The sequence below is a fragment of the Engystomops pustulosus genome, chromosome 9, assembly GCF_040894005.1.
Source record: "Engystomops pustulosus chromosome 9, aEngPut4.maternal, whole genome shotgun sequence".
Classification (NCBI taxonomy): domain Eukaryota; kingdom Metazoa; phylum Chordata; class Amphibia; order Anura; family Leptodactylidae; genus Engystomops; species Engystomops pustulosus.
The window spans coordinates 97,025,820-97,048,201 of NC_092419.1; the positions used below are offsets into that span (position 1 = coordinate 97,025,820).

Here is a 22,382-nt window from a genome sequence, read left to right on the forward strand (position 1 = left end):
GGGGGTCAGTGTGTCCACAGGGGGAGGGAGGGGGTCATTGTGTCAGCGTGTTCAGTGTGTCCGGGTTCAGTGTGTCCGCAAGTGGTGGTGGTGGGGGGGGGGGTTCAGTGTGTCCGCAAGTGGTGGGGGGGGTTCAGTGTGTCCGGGTTCAGTGTGTCCGCAAGTGGTGGTGGGGGGGGTTCAGTGTGTCCCTGGGGAGGTGGGGGGGGATCAGTGTGTCCCCAGGGTCAGTGTGTCCGCAGGGGGAGGGGGCGCAGTGTGGCCACTGGAGGGCGGTCCACGGAGGGGCCCACTAAGGCTCTGTCGCCCAGGGGCCCACTAAAACCTGGAGCCGGCCCTGAGGGGAGGGGTAACAGGAGTGACATCACTGCCTCTGACCATGTGACCAGCTTCATTTACATGATAAAGAATAGATGATTTTACAATGAATAATGTATGAAATAACTAGATAAAGGCTGGGATGGGATCCTTGTGAGCTGCTCCAACAGGTAGAGGTGACAGGGCAAGTGGCAGAGACCTGATGACAGGTGTCCTTTAAGCAGTCCCTCCAAAAACGCATGTGTTTTTGACCAGTTTTAATTCAGATAATTGGTAAAACCTGTCAAAAACGCATGCGTTTTTGGACGGACTGCGTAAAAACGGACCAAAAACGGGTTCAAAACGCCATGTGTGGCATCACCCTAAGCAGTAACAAGTCCCTTTAGGTGCACATTTTTTCTGTCTCGTCGGACACAAAACTGGCACTTTATAAATGTATTTTACATGTGCAAGCTGTTTGCACGTTCTTTGTAGTGCAAAGGAAATGGTCACATGTACCGCCAGCGCTGCGTTTACAAGCATAACAATAGCGCAGGGCGGCGTACCTCGGCCTGATCTCGTTAGGGTTTCCAGTGAACCACATACAACTGCTTACCAATTGCTCGCATTTCACTGCAAATGCATTTGGGCCGAGACATGCCCCCAGTGCGCTAATGTTGTGCTTGTAAACGCTAGCGATACGTGCCACTGTACCCAAAGTCAGACAGAAAACTGGTGCAAACACTTTAATAAATGTGGGCCATTGTGTGTTACAAAAATGTATGATAGTTTTCTGTCTTCCTGCATGTAACTGGAGGCCACACTTGCTAGTCCACAGGTGACGTATACTACAGCCACGGCCACCCGCTGCTAGTCCTATGTTTGGAGGAAGAGAACATTCCCATACATAACATCAGCTGTGAGAGGGTGATGTATACTCAGACCATAGCAACCAATTAGGCAATTACTCACTAATTGATGTTTGGTTGCTAGGGTTTTTTTTTTCTTACTGTGCCAGAAAATAACCATACAGTGGAAACGCTTCACATTACAGTCTGTGCCTTTGTTATATTCATTCTTAATTTTACTTTAAGGTCTGATGCTATAATAGCATCACAAGTCTGTGTAATGATTGGTTTCATCTGTCACAATCCTCGCCACCACCCTCTGCTCCCAGCTTTGTGATAGCACCTCTGTACCCGGCATGTGTCTAGCAACAATGCACCCTCGGAAATATATTAGCATTGCAAATACTGTGTCTATGCAAGCAGAACAGCGCGTAGCCTACACACTGCAGCAGCGCTCTGCACACCAGCGACAAGAAGTGACTGACTCAAAATGACTCATAATGCAATACACCCCCCGATGCAAGAAGGGACCCTGCCGAGGAACCTCTCTAGAGAACAACCGCTGGGGTTAAAGGCTGCGACTGCGAGGAGATGGGCTGCTTCAGACATGAGACGCACAAGGAGCTCACCAGGAATCAGCCGTGACCTTTCAAGCCTATAATTATTGCTAACTATGTACAAGAAGATGATAGACAGATGGAGGGGAATGGGTAGTAATGCTATATGACATTCTCAGCACTGGAGGAAATTCATTTCTTTTTATATCTGAGATCCGCTAAGAAGGTATCGGTGGGGGTGAAGAATAAGGATTTCTAACAAGGGCTCTATAAATTAAGCGGGGGCGTATTTAGGGGTAGGGCTGACTCATGCAGAGCTGGTCTTAGGGGTGTGCATCAGCCGCCCCTGCCAGAGAGAGAGGAATTAAGATTCAAGCTTCTCGAAAAAGGAGGAGGTCCCCACTGTTGGCTTTGAGTTCTTTGGAGGACCTATGTAGGTGGATTTCTTATTCCACCCATATTATAATCCTTTACTGGTCCCTGCTGAAGAGGATGTCACACGTACCCAAGGCAGTGGTGGCGAACCTATGGCACGGGTGCCAGAGGTGGCACTCAGAGCCCTCTCTATGGGCACTTGCGCCATCACCCCACCGCAGACTTCGCCAGACAGGACTCAAGGCCTCTTGCAGTCCCAGGCAGCCCAGGACCGTAGAAGGAAGCTACAATGATAACCAAAGCTTTTTCTCCTTCTTTCTACAGTGTTGGTGTCCTCAGGTGCCTATACAATGGAAATGTGACAGAGCAGAGGGTAATAAGCTACTGTTTAAATTGTCGCATTGGCACTTTGCGAAAAATATGGGTTTTGGATGTAGTTTGGGCACTCGGCGTCTAAAAGGTTTGCCATCACTGACCCAAGGCATGCAACCATTAGAAATCTTAAAGGGGTTTATTGGATTTCCATGATCAATTCCTGCAGAAGCCACAGTGTTAATGACCAGTCCTATGGAGAGATCTTTAAAGAATCAACATAATAAAACTTACTTTCCCCTTCAGGCTCTCTAGGGTTGTGCCCCGGGTCTACATTACTAGTCAGGGGGCACTTGACCAATGCAGCGATTGAGCGATGAAGTTCCCGTTTATCCCGTTCCCGTTTATTGAGCAATATCAGAATCCCAGACAACTTATTGATATAGTAATATAAAGTGTCAGGACTAAAGTGTCAGTATAACTATTGTGAATAAGAAAGTGAGAAATGGTCAGAAACCCATTGGCATTGGATAATGTGGTCAGAGGAAGCATCAGGAGTGACTAGAGAACCACATAAGTAATAACCTTCCAAGGATGTCTGAAAGCCAAGGACTACAGTCATATCCAGACGCAGCATTTTCATAGACTTTTAACAGATGTAAAAAAAATCTTTTGCCAGGTTTCCTCAAAAACTACAGCCACTCACTGGACGTCCCAGCAGGGGAGCATATGTGAGAAGAATGTGGTCACTACACACAGTGATGTCACAGTACAGGGATAATATACACAGTGATGTCACAGTACAGGGATAATATACACAGTGATGTCACAGTACAAGGATAATACACACAGTGATGTCACAGTACAGGGATAATATACACAGTGATGTCACAGTACAGGGATAATACACACAGTGATGTCACAGTACAAGGATAATACACACAGTGATGTCACAGTACAGGGATAATACACACAGTGATGTTACAGTACAGAGATAATACACACAGTGATGTCACAGTATACGGATAATACACACAGTGATGTCACAGTACAGGGATAATACACACAGTGATGTTACAGTACAGAGATAATACACACAGTGATGTCACAGTACAGGATAATACACACAGTGATGTCACAGTACAGGGATAATACACACAGTGATGTCACAGCACAGGGATAGTACACACAGTGATGTCACAGTACAGAGGTAATACACATAGTGATGTCACAGTACAGAGGTAATACACATAGTGATGTCACAGTACAGGGATAATACACACAGTGATGTCACAGTACAGGGATAATACACACAGTGATGTCACAGTACAGGGATAATATACACAGTGATGTCACAGTACAGGGATAATACACACAGTGATGTCACAGTACAAGGATAATACACACAGTGATGTCACAGTACAGGGATAATACACACAGTGATGTCACAGCACAGGGATAGTACACACAGTGATGTCACGGTACAGGGATAATACACACAGTGATGTCACAGTACAGGGATAATACACACAGTGATGTCACAGTACAGGGATAATATACACAGTGATGTCACAGTACAGGGATAATACACACAGTGATGTCACAGTATACGGATAATACACACAGTGATGTCACAGTACAGGGATAATACACACAGTGATGTTACAGTACAGAGATAATACACACAGTGATGTCACAGTACAGGATAATACACACAGTGATGTCACAGTACAGGGATAATACACACAGTGATGTCACAGCACAGGGATAGTACACACAGTGATGTCACAGTACAGAGGTAATACACATAGTGATGTCACAGTACAGAGGTAATACACATAGTGATGTCACAGTACAGGGATAATACACACAGTGATGTCACAGTACAGGGATAATACACACAGTGATGTCACAGTACAGGGATAATATACACAGTGATGTCACAGTACAGGGATAATACACACAGTGATGTCACAGTACAAGGATAATACACACAGTGATGTCACAGTACAGGGATAATACACACAGTGATGTCACAGCACAGGGATAGTACACACAGTGATGTCACGGTACAGGGATAATACACACAGTGATGTCACAGTACAGGGATAATACACACAGTGATGTCACAGTACAGGGATAATATACACAGTGATGTCACAGTACAGGGATAATATACACAGTGATGTCACAGTACAGGGATAATACACACAGTGATGTCACAGTACAGGGATAATACACACAGTGATGTCACAGTACAAGGATAATACACACAGTGATGTCACAGCACAGGAATAATACACACAGTGATGTCACAGCACAGGGATAGTACACACAGTGATGTCACGGTACAGGGATAATACACACAGTGATGTCACAGTACAGAGGTAATACACATAGTGATGTCACAGTACAGGGATAATACACACAGTGATGTCACAGTACAGGGATAATATACACAGTGATGTCACAGTACAGGGATAATATACACAGTGATGTCACAGTACAGGGATAATACACACAGTGATGTCACAGTACAAGGATAATACACACAGTGATGTCACAGTACAGGGATAATACACACAGTGATGTCACAGCACAGGGATAGTACACACAGTGATGTCACGGTACAGGGATAATACACACAGTGATGTCACAGTACAGGGATAATGCACACAGTGATGTCACAGTACAGGGATAATACACACAGTGAAGTCACAGAACAGGGATAATACACACAGTGATGTCACAGTACAGGGATAATACACACAGTGATGTCACAGTACAGGGATAATACACACAGTGATGTCACAGTACAGGGATAATACACACAGTGATGTCACAGTACAGAGATAATACACACAGTGATGTCACAGTACAGAAATAATACACACAGTGATGTCACAGTACAGGATAATACACAGTGATGTCACAGTACAGGGATAATACACACAGTGATGTCACAGTACAGGGATAATACACACAGTGATGTCACAGTACAGAGATAATACACACAGTGATGTCACAGTACAGGGATAATACACACAGTGATGTCACAGTACAGGGGATAATACACACAGTGATGTCACAGTACAGGGATAATACACACAGTGATGTCACAGTACAGGGATAATACACACAGTGATGTCACAGTACAGGATAATACACACAGTGATGTCACAGTACAAGGTTAATACACATAGTGATGTCACAGTACAAGGTTAATACACACAGTGATGTCACAGTACAGGGATATTACACACAGCGATGTCACAGTACAGGGATAATACACACAGTGATGTCACAGTACAGGATAAAACACACTGTGATGTCACAGTGCAGGATAATACACATAGTGATGTCACAGTACAAGGTTAATACACACAGTGATGTCACAGTACAGGGATAATACACACAGTGATGTCACAGTACAGGGATAATACACACAGTGATGTCACAGTACAAGGTTAATACACACAGTGATGTCACAGTACAGGGATATTACACACAGCTATGTCACAGTACAGGGATAATACACACAGTGATGTCACAGTACAGGGATAATACACACAGTGATGTCACAGTACAGGGATAATACACACAGTGATGTCACAGTACAGGGATAATACACACAGTGATGTCATAGTACAGGATAATACACACTGTGATGTCACAGTGCAGGATAATACACACAGTGATGTCACAGTACAAGGTTAATACACACAGTGATGTCACAGTACAAGGTAAATACCCACAGTGATGTCACAGTACAGGGATAATACACACAGTGATGTCACAGTACAGGGATAATACACACAGTGATGTCACAGTACAAGGTTAATACACACAGTGATGTCACAGTACAGGGATAATGCACACAGTGATGTCACAGTACAGAGATAATATACACAGTGATGTCACAGTACAGAGATAATACACACAGTGATGTCACAGTACAGGGATAATACACACAGTGATGTCACCGTACAAGGTTAATACACACAGTGATGTCACAGTACAGGGATAATACACATAGTGATGTCACAGTACAGAGATAATACACACAGTGATGTCACAGTACAGGATATTACACACAGTGATGTCACAGTACAGGGATAATACACACAGTGAAGTCACAGTACAGGGATAATACACACAGTGATGTCACAGTACAGGGATATTACACACAGCGATGTCACAGTACAGGGATAATACACACAGTGATGTCACAGTACAGGGATAATACACACAGTGATGTCACAGTACAAGGTTAATACACACAGTGATGTCACAGTACAGGGATAATACACACAGCGATGTCACAGTACAGAGATATTACACACAGCGATGTCACAGTACAGGGATAATACACACAGTGATGTCACAGTACAGGGATAATACACACAGTGATGTCACAGTACAGAGATAATATACACAGTGATGTCACAGTACAGAGATAATACACACAGCGATGTCACAGTACAGGGATATTACACACAGCGATGTCACAGTACAGGGATAATACACACAGTGATGTCACAGTACAGGGATATTACACACAGTGATGTCACAGTACAGGGATAATACACACAGTGATGTCACAGTACAGGGATAATATACACAGTGATGTCACAGTACAGAGATAATACACACAGTGATGTCACAGTACAGGATAATACACACAGTGATGTCACAGTACAGGGATAATACACACAGTGATGTCACAGTATAGAGATAATACACACAGTGTTGTCACAGTACAGGGATATTACACACAGCGATGTCACAGTACAGGGATAATACACACAGTGATGTCATAGTACAGGGATACTACACACAGTGATGTCACAGTACAGGGATAATACATACACACAGTGATGTCACAGTACAGGGATACTACAGTACAGGGATACTACATACAGTGATGTCACAGTACATAGATAATACACACAGTGATATCACAGTACTAGGATAATACACACAGTGATGTCACAGTACAGGGATAATACACACAGTGATGTCACAGTACATGGATAATACACGCAGTGATGTCACAGTACAGGGATAAAACACACAGTGATGTCACAGTACAGGGATAATACACACAGTGATGTCACAGTACAGGATAATACACACAGTGATGTCACGGTACAGAGATAATACTCACAGTGATGTCACAGTATAGAGATAATACACACAGTGATGTCATAGTACAGGGATACTACACACAGTGATGTCACAGTACAGGGATAATACACACAGTGATGTCACAGTACAGGGATAATACATACAGTGATGTCACAGTACAGGGATAATACACACAGTGATGTCACAGTACAGGGATAATACACACAGTGATGTCACAGTACAGGGATAATACACACAGTGATGTCACAGTACAAGGTTAATACACATAGTGATGTCACAGTACAAGGTTAATACACACAGTGATGTCACAGTATAGGGATATTACACACAGCGATGTCACAGTACAGGGATAATACACACAGTGATGTCACAGTACAGGATAAAACACACTGTGATGTCACAGTGCAGGATAATACACATAGTGATGTCACAGTACAAGGTTAATACACACAGTGATGTCACAGTACAGGGATAATACACACAGTGATGTCACAGTACAGGGATAATACACACAGTGATGTCACAGTACAAGGTTAATACACACAGTGATGTCACAGTACAGGGATAATACACACAGCTATGTCACAGTACAGGGATAATACACACAGTGATGTCATAGTACAGGATAATACACACTGTGATGTCACAGTGCAGGATAATACACACAGTGATGTCACAGTACAAGGTTAATACACACAGTGATGTCACAGTACAAGGTTAATACCCACAGTGATGTCACAGTACAGGGATAATACACACAGTGATGTCACAGTACAGGGATAATACACACAGTGATGTTACAGTACAAGGTTAATACACACAGTGATGTCACAGTACAGGGATAATACACACAGTGATGTCACAGTACAGAGATAATACACACAGTGATGTCACAGTACAGGGATAATACACACAGTGATGTCACCGTACAAGGTTAATACACACAGTGATGTCACAGTACAGGGATAATACACACAGTGATGTCACAGTACAGAGATAATACACACAGTGATGTCACAGTACAGGATATTACACACAGTGATGTCACAGTACAGGGATAATACACACAGTGATGTCACAGTACAGGGATAATACACACAGTGATGTCACAGTACAGGGATATTACACACAGCGATGTCACAGTACAGGGATAATACACACAGTGATGTCACAGTACAGGGATAATACACACAGTGATGTCACAGTACAGGGATATTACACACAGCGATGTCACAGTACAGGGATAATACACACAGTGATGTCACAGTACAGGGATAATACACACAGTGATGTCACAGAACAAGGTTAATACACACAGTGATGTCACAGTACAGGGATAATACACACAGTGTTGTCACAGTACAGAGATATTACACACAGCGATGTCACAGTACAGGGATAATACACACAGTGATGTCACAGTACAGGGATAATACACACAGTGATGTCACAGTACAGAGATAATATACACAGTGATGTCACAGTACAGAGATAATACACACAGTGATGTCACAGTACAGGGATATTACACACAGCGATGTCACAGTACAGGGATAATACACACAGTGATGTCACAGTACAGGGATAATACACACAGTGATGTCACAGTACAGGGATAATATACACAGTGATGTCACAGTACAGGGATAATACACACAGTGATGTCACAGTACAGGATAATACACACAGTGATGTCACAGTACAGGGATAATACACACAGTGATGTCACAGTACAGAGCTAATACACACAGTGATGTCACAGTACAGGATAATACACACAGTGATGTCACAGTACAGTGATAATACACACAGTGATGTCACAGTATAGAGATAATACACACAGTGTTGTCACAGTACAGGGATATTACACACAGCGATGTCACAGTACAGGGATAATACACACAGTGATGTCATAGTACAGGGATACTACACACAGTGATGTCACAGTACAGGGATAATACACACAGTGATGTCACAGTACAGGGATACTACAGTACAGGGATACTACATACAGTGATGTCACAGTACATAGATAATACACACAGTGATATCACAGTACTAGGATAATACACACAGTGATGTCACAGTACATGGATAATACACACAGTGATGTCACAGTACAGGGATAATACACACAGTGATGTCACAGTACAGGGATAATACACACAGTGATGTCACAGTACAGGGATAATGCACACAGTGATGTCACAGTACAAGGATAATACACACAGTGATGTCACAGTACAGGGATAATACACACAGTGATGTCACAGTACAGATATAATACACACAGTGATATCACAGTACAGGGATAATACACACAGTGATGTCACAGTACAGAGAATACACAGTGATGTCACAGTACAGGATAATACACACAGTGATGTCACAGTACAGAGATAATACTCACAGTGATGTCACAGTATAGAGATAATACACACAGTGATGTCACAGTACAGGGATACTACACACAGTGATGTCACAGTACAGGGATAATACACACAGTGATGTCACAGTACAGGGATAATACACACAGTGATGTCACAGTACAGGGATAATACACACAGTGATGTCACAGTACAGAGATAATACACACAGTGATGTCACAGTACAGGGATAATACACACAGTGATGTCACAGTACAGGGATAATACACACAGTGATGTCACAGTACAGGATAATACACACAGTGATGTCACAGTACATGGTGATGGTAATCTCTATGAATTTGCAGGGTCTGGATGTTGCGGCTGTAGCGTGTTACCTAGACTACAGTTGTATTATTGTTCCGCTGATGTCACTTCTATATCCTACTGCAGAACAGAAACAAGTAGTACCCTAAAAACGTTTCCTATTAACAAATACAGTAAGTAGTGTACATGCGGCCCTGCATGTGAGGACTGAAACACTTCATTATGTCTTTCTCTTCTTTGTAGAGGCCTCGTGCCCTTGTTAGATTCTGCATATCATAGATTTGCTTTCAATTAAGCGTACGCTAAAACGTTTCGGAAATCCATTATTCCACTAATTAGAATGAAGAGGAATATTATGGAGCATTTACATATGGAAGAAACATCCCAGATCTCTACATTTCATGCAACAGAATTGTGTTTTATCTTCAAAAAGAAAAAACATTGCACAGAATATTCTGCCCCCTGGTGGAGGAAGGTAAAATTAAAGGGGACACTGTACTATTTCACATCTTACTTTATTCACTAATTCATTTTTTTTTTTACTTTTTATTAAGGCCCAGAAAACTTCAATGGGAATCCTGTCATACCTGACTAAATCTTCTCCCTTTCCCCTCTCCCTCCAAGAGCAGATTCCAAGGACGAGGAAGCAGTAACTTTTCTTGATGCGGCGACTCTGGTTTACACATTCTTCCACATTTATCATACGTTAGCGCCCCCACCCGCCTCCATCATGAGCCAGATCTATCTATGAATCCCAGCGGGACACCATAGAATAGCGCATGAGCCTGCGCCAGGAATTGCGACTAAATCACAGCTACGTACAAGCAGTGATAAATCAGTGTGTCATACCATCATGTGACCAGCATGGATTCAAGCTGTGGTGCTGAGGATATCCAGACCCCTTAGTCACAGTTTACACCAGTGTTTCTCAAGCCTTTGGAGACGCGATTTTATCGTGTTTTTACTGCAAATCACATGGTTTGGGGTCACCGCAACATGAGTAACTGTATTGCGGGGTCACAGCATTACAAAGGTTGAGAACCACTGGTTTACACCTTGCCATGACTGAGAGGGCTGGTTAGCTTCAGTATGAGGATATGCAATGATATGACCAGCATGGATTCAAGCTGCGGTCCCTTCAGTCACAGTTGACACCTTGCTGTGACTGAGAGGGCTGGATAGCTTTAGTTTTCTGATATGCATCATGTGACCAGCCTGGATTCAAGCTGCTGTAATATTAAACCCCCTCTGTCACAGTTTACTCTGATGCGACTGAGAGAGTTGGATGGCTTCAGTTTTAGGATATGTATCATGTGAACAGCCTGGATTCTAGCTATTGTACTAAAGATATCCAGCCACGTCAGTCACAGTTTACACCTTCCTGTGACTTAGGGGGCTGGATATCTTCAGTATCACAATATATCTAGCACGATGTGAATTAACTTTTAAACAATACCTTTTTGATATTTTTTGATATTCGAGATCCGTGGGTGTCAAGAAGCTATCTGTGGCGCTGTCTCCAGGTCCTACATGGACAGGAATCCACCCTTGGGTCATGGAGGTGTCGGCTATGCTACAAAGCCATTGGACATCCTGTTGCCCTTATGTGAAAGAATGTTGTCACAGCTGTACTGTAAGATTTTGTGTGCCTTAAATTTCTCAGCAGCCTATAGTAATGACTGTAAGCAGCCTAAGAACTGAGCCTTTATAAGATATGGAACGACAGGCGTTTGACATTACTTTGTCAACAGAGTTTAGAAATGTAGATGAAAGAACATTATGTTGTCATGGTGATATCCTGGTAAACGACCACGGGGAAAGTATATGATTGCACATGTAGTAACAAACAAAATCTAAATCAACATCAGCAAAATGCGTCAGCAGATCCAGACAATGTACCACATGGAAACTGTGATTTGTATGTATCCATCACCTGCACAAGCCTTCCATGGGGGTTATGATGCATTCTTTGTCATTTATACAAATACCCCAGACTGAGCAGAATACAGGTAAATATGTGGAGGATTAAGAGGGGGGGGGAAATCCTCATTCTTGAATTAAAGGGAAACCCTGCAAATAGAATTGTACTATATCTATGTCCTATGATATCAAGCATGAGCTAGTTCCATCCATATCCCAATGCTTGAAGTGTCCAACAGTCCCTTTTCCATATTAAATAACAATTATATCATTGGGGGGGGGGGGGGGGGTGTAATTTGAGGCCCCTGGTTCCAAATGCAAATTTGCCGCAGGACCCCTGAATACTATGGTGTTTTCTATGTTATCCAACAAAACTCGCAGAATTCCTCCATTTATGCTAAAGACCTCTCACATGGAAATTAACACTATAATCTGCAGGCAACATGTTACAGAGCAGTGATGGCGAACCTATGGCACGGGTGCCAGAGGTGGCACTCAGAGCCCTCTCTATGGGCACCCGCACCGACCCCAGCGCAGATTTCTCCAGACAGGACTAAAGGCCTCTTGCATTCCCAGGCAGCCCAGGACCCTAGAAGGAAACTACAATGATAATCCAAATTTCTTCTCCTTCTTTCTACTGTATTGGTGTCCTCAGGTGCCTATACAATTTAAACCTGTGACAGAGCAGGGAGTAATACATGCTTAAATTGTCGCTTTGGCACTTTGCAAAAAATATGTGGGAATTGGTTGTAGTTTGGGAACTTGGTGTCTAAAAGGTTTGCCATCACTGTTATAGAGCAAGAGGAGCTGAGCAGATTGTACATAGTGTCCTATCTCCAGACAGCATGTTTGGTAGCCAGAGAGGCTCAGAAGATATGTACATAGTCTTATCGGCAGGTAGGGCTGTGGAGTTGTACAGATTGTAAATAGCCTCCTATCTCCAGATAGAATGTTATAGAGCAGCAGATTGTACTTTCTGCAGGCAGAATGTTACAGAGAAGGAGGAACTGAGAAAATTGTAAATTGCCTCCTATCTGCAGCCAGTGCATTATAGAGCAGGAGTAGTTGAGCTGATTGTGCATGGTGTCCTATCTGCAGGCAGCATGTTATAGTTTAGGAGGAGCTGAGCAGATTGTACATAGTGTCCCATCTGCAGGCAGCATGTTATAGAGCAGGAGGAGCTGAACAGATTGTACATAGTGTCCTATCTGCAGGCAGCATGTTATAGAGCAGGAAGAGCAGATTGTACATAGTGTCCTATCTGCAGGCAGCATGTTATAGAGCAGGAATAGCAGATTGTACATAGTGTCCTATCTGCAGGTAGCATGTTATAGAGCAGAAAGAGCAGATTGTACATAGTGTCCTATCTGCAGGCAGCATGTTATAAAGCAGGAGGAGGTGAGCAGATTGTACACAGTGTCCTTTCTGCTAATGTCAACGCAATGTTAATGTGTTAAAATAATGCCACGTGTGTTTGGTGACATGCAAGTGGGGAAGCGCACCCTACCAAATCATTCTCAATAAATCATACTTGAAAAACTTCTAGTAACAATAACTAAGTTCTCTCAGTCCTTCTATTAATTTATTCCATGTAAATGAAAGGGAAAAAAAAAAATCAAGGCATCCATGCTGTTCCGGAAAAAAACTACCACTCAGCCGCTGCCACCCATAGGCACATAATGCCAACACCGACGCAGAGAACAATGCGCTATAGAATTGTAGGTATATTGCTAATGCATCCACCCAGCACTATAATAACCTGCAGACGTTCTGCTCCTCCACAGAACCAGACCCGATTACTTTCTGACTTAAAGAGATGCGTACATTTTATTATATAAATGACTTATTATTCTCTACCATCTATTCTGAAGACCCACTATAGTAGTTAGTCCACTTGAGGTTAATACGCAGGGCTTTATCCAGGGGACCCTTTCATTCACCCTGTAACATGGTCTGGACATTGCTTCAACAGGATCACAATGTCGCTATGAATAGTTCTTGTACTGGTGGCAGCCGACACCGAGGGGTCCATGGTTGCAGGGGTCCGGCAGAGAATAGTCAAAGACGGTCCAGGGCATGGATGTAACTAGGAGAGGCAGGACCCCATAGCAGACTTCTGAATGGGGCCCCTTATAAATTTGCATATCACATTCATTTATACACACACATTTATATACTCACACACATTTGCACACATATAGAACATATACACTTCACATATACACACACATACAGCATATATACCCATATACACACATACAATATATACACAACATATACCATAAACACGTACAGCATATACAAATCACAGATACACACATATATACAGCATATATACATCACATATATGTTATATGTACATATATACATATTTTGCTCTACAATGTATATAATGGTGCACTTCTACCATTCTTTTGTGTCAGGTCAGATGACGGCGCCCCCTGACACCGTAGGCCCCATAGCAGCTGCTATCACTGTTACCACTGTAGTTACCCCCCTGAGTCATACACAGGCACGGTACAGGCAGGATGAAGACACGCCAAAATAATCACACAGGATCATAGAGCAAAATCAAAATCATACCACAGAGCTTGGGACAGTATTACCACCTGACACTGAGGTTTTTTATTCACACACATGTATGGGGGACGTATATACGGCCGATATACGTCCCCCATACACTTCTATGGGCTGACGGCATCGTACGGGAGCGGCACCATACCGCTTCATAGCCTGGGAAAAGATAGGACATGTCCTATCTTTTCCCGTATTACGGCGCCGTGGCCCATATGTTCCTATGGATAGTTTGACCTGGGATCAAGGTGATGGGGAACAGAGCCCCGATGCCCAAGAGAGGAATATAGGGCAGAAGTGCAACGGAAAAAGAAGAAGAGGCGCAACAATCGTGTAAGTATGTTTGGAACAATGATGGAAGTATAAGGAGGGACTCTTACCTTGGTTTAGATGAAATGAGCGTGTAGTGATATAGATGGACGTAGCTGCCGACCTCAAATATCCACGTTCAATGATGGACCAGGACCCATGAACGATGTGTAAATATCCTTTTTGCCTGAGAGAGAGGTTGGGATGGCGCTGCGTATAAATTCCACGCGGAGGTCCAATGTGTTAAAGGAATCCGCTTTATTAGTGCAACATAAAATGCGACGCGTTTCAGCCCCGGACTGGGGCTTTCATCAGGCATTGAAAGCCCCAGTCCGGGGCTGAAACGCGTCGCATTTTATGTTGCACTAATAAAGCGGATTCCTTTAACACATTGGACCTCCGCGTGGAATTTATACGCAGCGCCATCCCAACCTCTCTCTCGGGCAAAAAGGACATATGTTCCTATGGAGAGGGGCGGGGGGTGAGCTGTGCTCACTTCCTCCTCCTCTCCCCGCGCGCTGCTGTGTGCCCGCCGTGCTACGGTGCGGCGGGCCACGGCAGTGTGCGTGTAGCCTTACGGTGATGTCACACATGGCGTTTTTAGTGCATTTTTGGGCCGTTTTTAGTTTTCAGATCGTAAAAACCACATCCTTAGGTTGCGGTCACACGTGGCGTTTTGAACCCATTTTGGTCGTTTTTTGAAAACGCATTTTGATCGATTTTAATTAAGATAATTGGGAAATCTGGTCAAATACGGATGGGTTTTCAAAAAAATGCATGCGTTTTTTAAAAAACGCATACGTTTTTTAAAGGACTGATTAAAAACAGGCCAAAACGCAGACTTACCCTCTTCAGCTGAGTTTATCCAGTGCGGCTGAGTTATGTCAGCCTGTTGGGCACACATGACCTCCCCATTTTTCCGGTTGTCCTTCCTTAGACAACATTCAGTAGATATTTCTGGCAGTCCCATTGACCAAAATACTCTTGCTCCCTTTTATGGGGATTTTAAGGAATAAAGACCAGTTGGCTCTGCATCCCTGTAGTGACCAGTGATCAATAGTTCTTGGAGAGCTCCTTTAAGAACCAGGTTAATGTAATCCAGCACCAGATCATGCCACTATAGGGTTAATGCTACGTCTCCCCGTGCGACATTGATTTTTTTGTGTTCTCTCATCAGAAAAAGACACATGTGATCAGCAAATCTGACAAAATAAATGTCAATTTTTCCAGACAGCAGCATCAGAGGTGCAAAGAAATAGCAGAGCGATGCTCAATGTAATGACAGGGAACACGAGCGGCATAATTACTTACGGTTCAGTGAAATGTCCACTAGCATTTGGAATTGTGGAACAACGAGATCTAGAATAAAAAATGAGAGAGTCGTCTGATTTCATGTGAAGAAGCATGATACCTGATAACGTAAAATGGTATGAGACAACATCTCCTAATCCCATATTCACTCATATAGTGCTCATATAATACTGCAGACTTAGTGCTAGGCAAACATTACAGCAAAAGAGAGGTTAAAATTGCTACATATTGCTAGATGCTGCTGTTACATACTTGTTGGTGCGCCCCCTGGTGTTCTTTTCATTGTGATGGTCACACATGCTCAGTAGCTTATTCAGATCCCCGAATCTCCATGAGGACACGTCACACGTTGCGCTTTGGTTGCATTTTCATTGCATTTTAAAACACATTACAACAGCTGAGGAGAGGTGATTTGCCTAATTACATTACTGTTAACATTTGCATTTACAAGACGCATTGTAAATGTGATGTTAACACATGTTAACATTATGTTAACATATATGTTAACCTTATGTTAACGCATAATGTAATGAAATTAGTAATAGTGATAGTGATAGTAATGGAATTAGACAAATCGCCTCTCCTCGGCTGTTGTAATGCGTTTCAAAGACAATGAAAACGCAACAAAAGTGCAATGTGTGAACGCGCCATAAAGGAAATCTGCCATCAAAACCAAGCAAGATTAACCAGGTCACTTACTCATAGATCCAGGCACCGTGACTGTGGTAATCCTCTCATATTTGTTATTCAAGGCCTCCTCCCTTCTAAAATAAACGTTTACAATTATGCTAATAAGCCAGAAGGGCTCCTAGGGGTGTTACCTAGGGTGTGCCCCTCCATGCTGGAGCTTCACAGGCTGTTACACTGTCTCCCCTTCCACAGGTTACTTCTGGTTACTTCCCACAGAGCCCTACTGAATCATTAGCATACATTTTAAATGTTAATTTTAGAAGACAGGAGGCCATAGAAAACAAATATTAGAGGATTACTACATTCACCATGCCCGAATCTATGAATAAGTGTCCCTGCTTTATCATGACGGATTATCATAGTAGATTTAATCTGGACATTCACATTTGACCCCATAAGTGCCAGTCAATTTTTTGCAGTTCTGCTATGCGCTTTTTTTAAATGACGAGATCCCTGGAAAAGCTTTACATGTCATAACAATTTTTACTTTGCTATTTTCATGACATGTGAGACTTCAACTTGATAGGATAGTTTTATTGATTTAATATTCTTTTCTTTATAAAATTTGCCAATAATTTACAACAAATGTGAGAAAAATAAGCTTTTTTTTTTGTAATTTTTCCGATTGAAGTACAGGCAGTCCCCGGGTTACATACAAGGTAGGTTCTGTAGGTTTGTTCTTAAGTTGAATTTGTATGTAAGTCGGAACTGTATACTTTATAATTGCTATCCTTGTCAAAAATGTTTTTGTCTCTACGACTATTGGATTTTTAAAATTTTGGGTTGTCATAAAAACCAGTATTAACAATAAAGCTTCATTACAGACTCCTGTGATAACTGTTATAGCTGACTATTGTAGGCTAGGGCCTAAGTACAGTAAATTACCAACATCCAGGGGTCCCTTTGTAACTAGGGGGTCGCCTGTAAGTCGGGTGTTCTTGAGTAGGGGGCCGCCTGTAAGTCGGGTGTTCTTGAGTAGGGGGTCGCCTGTAAGTCGGGTGTTCTTGAGTAGGGGGTCGCCTGTAAGTCGGGTGTTCTTGAGTAGGGGACCGCCTGTAGTAACTTTTATCTAAATATGTTATAAATATGTACACCATCATCCAATCACCCTTTCCGAAGTTCAGCTACAGATGCAGAGGGTGCATGTACTTCTGCAGAGTGAAAGTCTTTCCAGTAGCTCCTTCTATATTTTGCCTTCAACTGACAAGCCGGAGCATACTTCACACACCTATATCACCCAGAACCACAATTCTGGTGTCATATTGAACAGTCCCTTTCATTTGATATAAGGATTGTGGATTGATGGATGTTTAACAGAACCGGAGATATCCACTCGTAAAGTTACAATCGGAAATGGAAAGCTCTACATGAAAGTCTAAATTTCTTTAGTACAGCAGTAAGGGTGGATATCTCCGGTTCTATGAAGCATAAACAATCCTTAAATCATATCCTGGTGTTTAATATGACACCAGAATTGTCTCTGGGTGCTATGGCTCAGGAGATATAGCAGTTTGGACACTGACATGACATTAATAAGTGTCTTTTCTGCACGGAGCATGTACAAATAGGATGTATATTGCTGTATGGCAGTCATGAAGGGGTTAATTTAATCTGCTATATGCACACATTTCTTTATCAATAACAATAGATGTTATTAAAAATGTAAAAATGTACCTGTGTGAAGATAATTTCCCATAAATGTAGCCATATGGTTCCTTAGAAACGGAGGACAGCTGTACTTGGCTACAACCACCGCTGCTAGATGGATTTCACAAACAAATTGTTTTTGCATGTGAAATGTCTGGAAGTTACTGCATGTCCCACAGCCGTCCTGAGGTAATGAAACCAGGTGGTTATGTAGGGCTCAATTGTGCATGTCAGCCCATTGCTGCCAGAGTGCAGGGGGGGGTCATATCCAAGGACAGCCGTCTCGTTTCTAAGGGACAACATGGCTATATTTATAGAAAATAAAAATTCACACATGAACATTCTTTTAATAAGATCCAATTAAACAAATGTTTATATATGGCAGCAGAATTCATAGATGAGGATACCCCTTTAAACGTGGTTTGAATTAAACATGAGCAATAAAGCGATTTTTGGTAACTTATCATTAGTATAAATCAATTATAAATCAGCTGCTCCATCCAAATTTCCCCAGGACTGTGAGGTACCGTCTTTATGTCACATGGTCTGTTTCAAGAGAATAGGACTGAGCTGCTATGTCATCCAAAGCCAATAAACACCCTTGGGTGCTGTTCTTATTCTGAAGTGAAGAGAGCACAGCATTCATCATTGGTGATGAGAGGTCCAGTTCAGGTCCGCCAAGTTCTGTCAAACCTCAAACAAAAGTTCAGTTTATGTACCCAATGATAGCACCAATCACCAGTGATCGAAGTGCCACCAACAAAGACGATTTGAAGGTTAACCCGAGTTAATCCCTTATATGCCCCCCCATGGGGGTCCTGGTTCCGGCATTGCTTTGGTACCTCCGGTTATCACTCCAGAAGCTTTCGGTGGTCAATAGACCCACTATGGCCAATGAGTGTGGCCTACTCGGACAAAGTCTTCTATAATACATAGAAAACCCCTTTTAGGATAGAACATCAATAAATATAATATATATATATATTAGCAGGATAAACATATTTGTGGCGTATGGTGTGACTTGTCTTTGAGCGCTAGGATTACGCCTGGGGGTGCGCTCACACGTGGCGTCAATGCATGTGTTTTCAATAACATTTGAGTTTCAAGAGTAAAATATTTTTTTTATAAATTTCGTAGACCCCCCCCCCCTTTTTTTTTTTTTTGCAGAAACCTTATTAGTTCTTCATATCAGAGATAGTAAAATCCATAGATTATGGCTGCTTTCATGCGTTTTGTTTGCCTAAGGGCGCATTCACATGATACGTTGCGTCACGTTGTGTGTTGCGTTATTGACGCATTCCACTGGCTTCAGCCTTGATCACATGCTGAGGTTACATTGGGTTTTAGCAGATGCAGTGGAAACGCAATGTAACCTTATCATGTAATCAAGGCTGAAGCCAGTGGAATGCGTCAAAAAAGCAACGTACAACGAAACGCACCATGTGCCCTAAAACCCTTGTTTTCAAACAGCTGAAAGGGGAGATTTGCACTAATTACATTGTTGCCAACATTGCATTTACAAAACCCATGCGTTAACATGAGTGACTAAGGCCTCTTGCACACTAGCGTTGCGTTTCACGTCAGGGTGCAATGCGTGAAAAACTGACGTTTTGGCTGCGTTTTTGTTCCATTTTTCCTTGGAGTAATTTGCGTTTTTTTTGCGTTTTTGGCGCATTTTTGACGCGCGATTCAATGGGAGACTCGAGCATTTTTCAAAGGGACCATGGTTTGGGATTAAAATGTGTTATTTAATTGAAAAATAATGTCTTCTGATAATTTGCAAACATCTGCGATCTATTCTTCACTGTTCCGCGCGTATATTATCTCCCGACAATTTAGCAGATGTGAAGAACAGTGAAGAATAGAATAAAAACAGTGAACACAGTGAACACAGTGAACACAGGATCATTTAAGATAAAAACACAGTGCAGAACACAGTGCAGAATAGATTACAGATGTTCGGCACATCTGCTTACTTGTCGGGAGATACGCGCGGAACGGCGCGAACAAAATAGCATGTGAAGAACAATATATATGTGTGTGAAGAACACATTGCAGATGTTTAAATACATCTGCAATGTGTTCTTCACACATATATATTGTTCTTCACATGCTATTTTGTTCGCGCCGTTCCGCACGTATCTCCCGACAAGTAAGCAGATGTGCCGAACATCTGTAATCTATTCTGCACTGTGTTCTGCACTGTGTTTTTTATCTTAAATGATCCTGTGTTCACTGTGTTCACTGTTTTTATTCTATTCTTCACTGTTCTTCACTGTGTTTTTTTAATTAAATGATCGTTCGCGAGCAGGGGAAATAATGTTATTCTGGTCACCTATCAACCCTTACGTTTAAAACGCATTGCACTCGCATTGCACTTGCAATGATTGCGAGTGCAATGCGTTCTTGATGCATCTCCATAGACTTGAATGGGGCGTGAAAATTGCGCGTGACTCGCAAAAATAGAGCATGCTGCGATTTTGACGCGCGTGCAAACGAACGCAAGCACGCGCGTCAACAACAACGCTAATGGAGAAAGACCCATTGAATACAATGGGACAGAGTGCAATGCGAGTTCTGAGCGTCAAATGCACGCGCAGAACTCGCGCGTGAAAAACGCCAGTGGAGAAGGGGCCTAAGTGTAGTGTTTTGTTAAGGCAATGTACCGTAATTGGGAAAATCTCCTCTTTTAAGCTGTTGTGATGCATTTGAAAACGCATACATTACTGCTACGTGTGAACGCACACATAATCTATGGATTATACTATGCCTGGCATGAAGAGCTAATAAGATTTAGGGCGCGTTCACACGTTGCGCTTTGGTTGCGTTTTCATTGCGTTTTAAAACACATTACAACAGCAGAGGAGAGTTGATTTGCCTAATTACATTACAGTTAGCATCACGTTAACAAATGTAAATAGTAATGTAATTAGGCAAATCACCTCAGCTCAGCTGTTGTAATGCGTTTTACACGCAATGAAAACGCAACCAAAGCGCAACGTGTGAATGCGCCCTTAGGGTGCGTTTACACATTGCGTTTCGGCCTGCGTTTTCATTGCGTTTGAAACACATTACAGCAGCTGAGATGAGGTGATTTGCCTAATTACATTACTGTTAACATTTCCATTTACAAAATGCATTGTAAAACACGGTGTTAACACATATGTTAACAAAACATTGACGTGTGTGTTAACATTGCGTTAACAAACGTAAACGGTAATGTAATTAGGCAAATTACCTCACATCAGCTGTTGTATATGCGTTTCAAACGCAATGAAAAAGCAACCAAAACGCAACGTGTGAACGCGCCCTGATTAAGCAAATCACCTCAGCTGTAATAATGCGTTTCAAACGCAATAAAAACGTGACCAAAACGCAACGTGAAAAAAAGGGGTCAGGGGGCTAAGAAATTATAAAAGTTATTTTACTCTTGAAAAAAGTGTAACAAATGTAATAACTGAAGTAAAATTGCAGGTTATTCACATCCAACTTCACAAAAAAATGAATTTAATGTGATTGTATTTTACCACATGACCAATGACGTAATTGCAGTAATTCTTTATCGTCTCCTTATAAAATCGTGCGCTAGCAGGTAGTATATATTATATACAGCAATGTACTGTCATTGCACAGTACAATCTCTCCTGCATGTGAGGACGGCCATAGAAAGAAACTCAAAATGTGCCCCAAGATTAGTAACA

At 42.3% G+C, this 22,382-nt stretch overlaps 1 protein-coding gene across 2 annotated transcripts in view; it reads right to left on the minus strand.

The window, feature by feature from the left end:
- IQSEC2 (IQ motif and Sec7 domain ArfGEF 2) overlaps positions 1 to 22,382 on the minus strand; it is a 152,922-nt gene that overhangs the window by 130,425 nt on the left and 115 nt on the right. For both annotated transcript variants that reach the window (XM_072124262.1, XM_072124269.1), the window contains exon 2: positions 16,345 to 16,392. The gene's annotated coding sequence lies outside the window, so the exon portion shown is untranslated. The remainder of the gene's footprint in view (positions 1 to 16,344; positions 16,393 to 22,382) is intronic.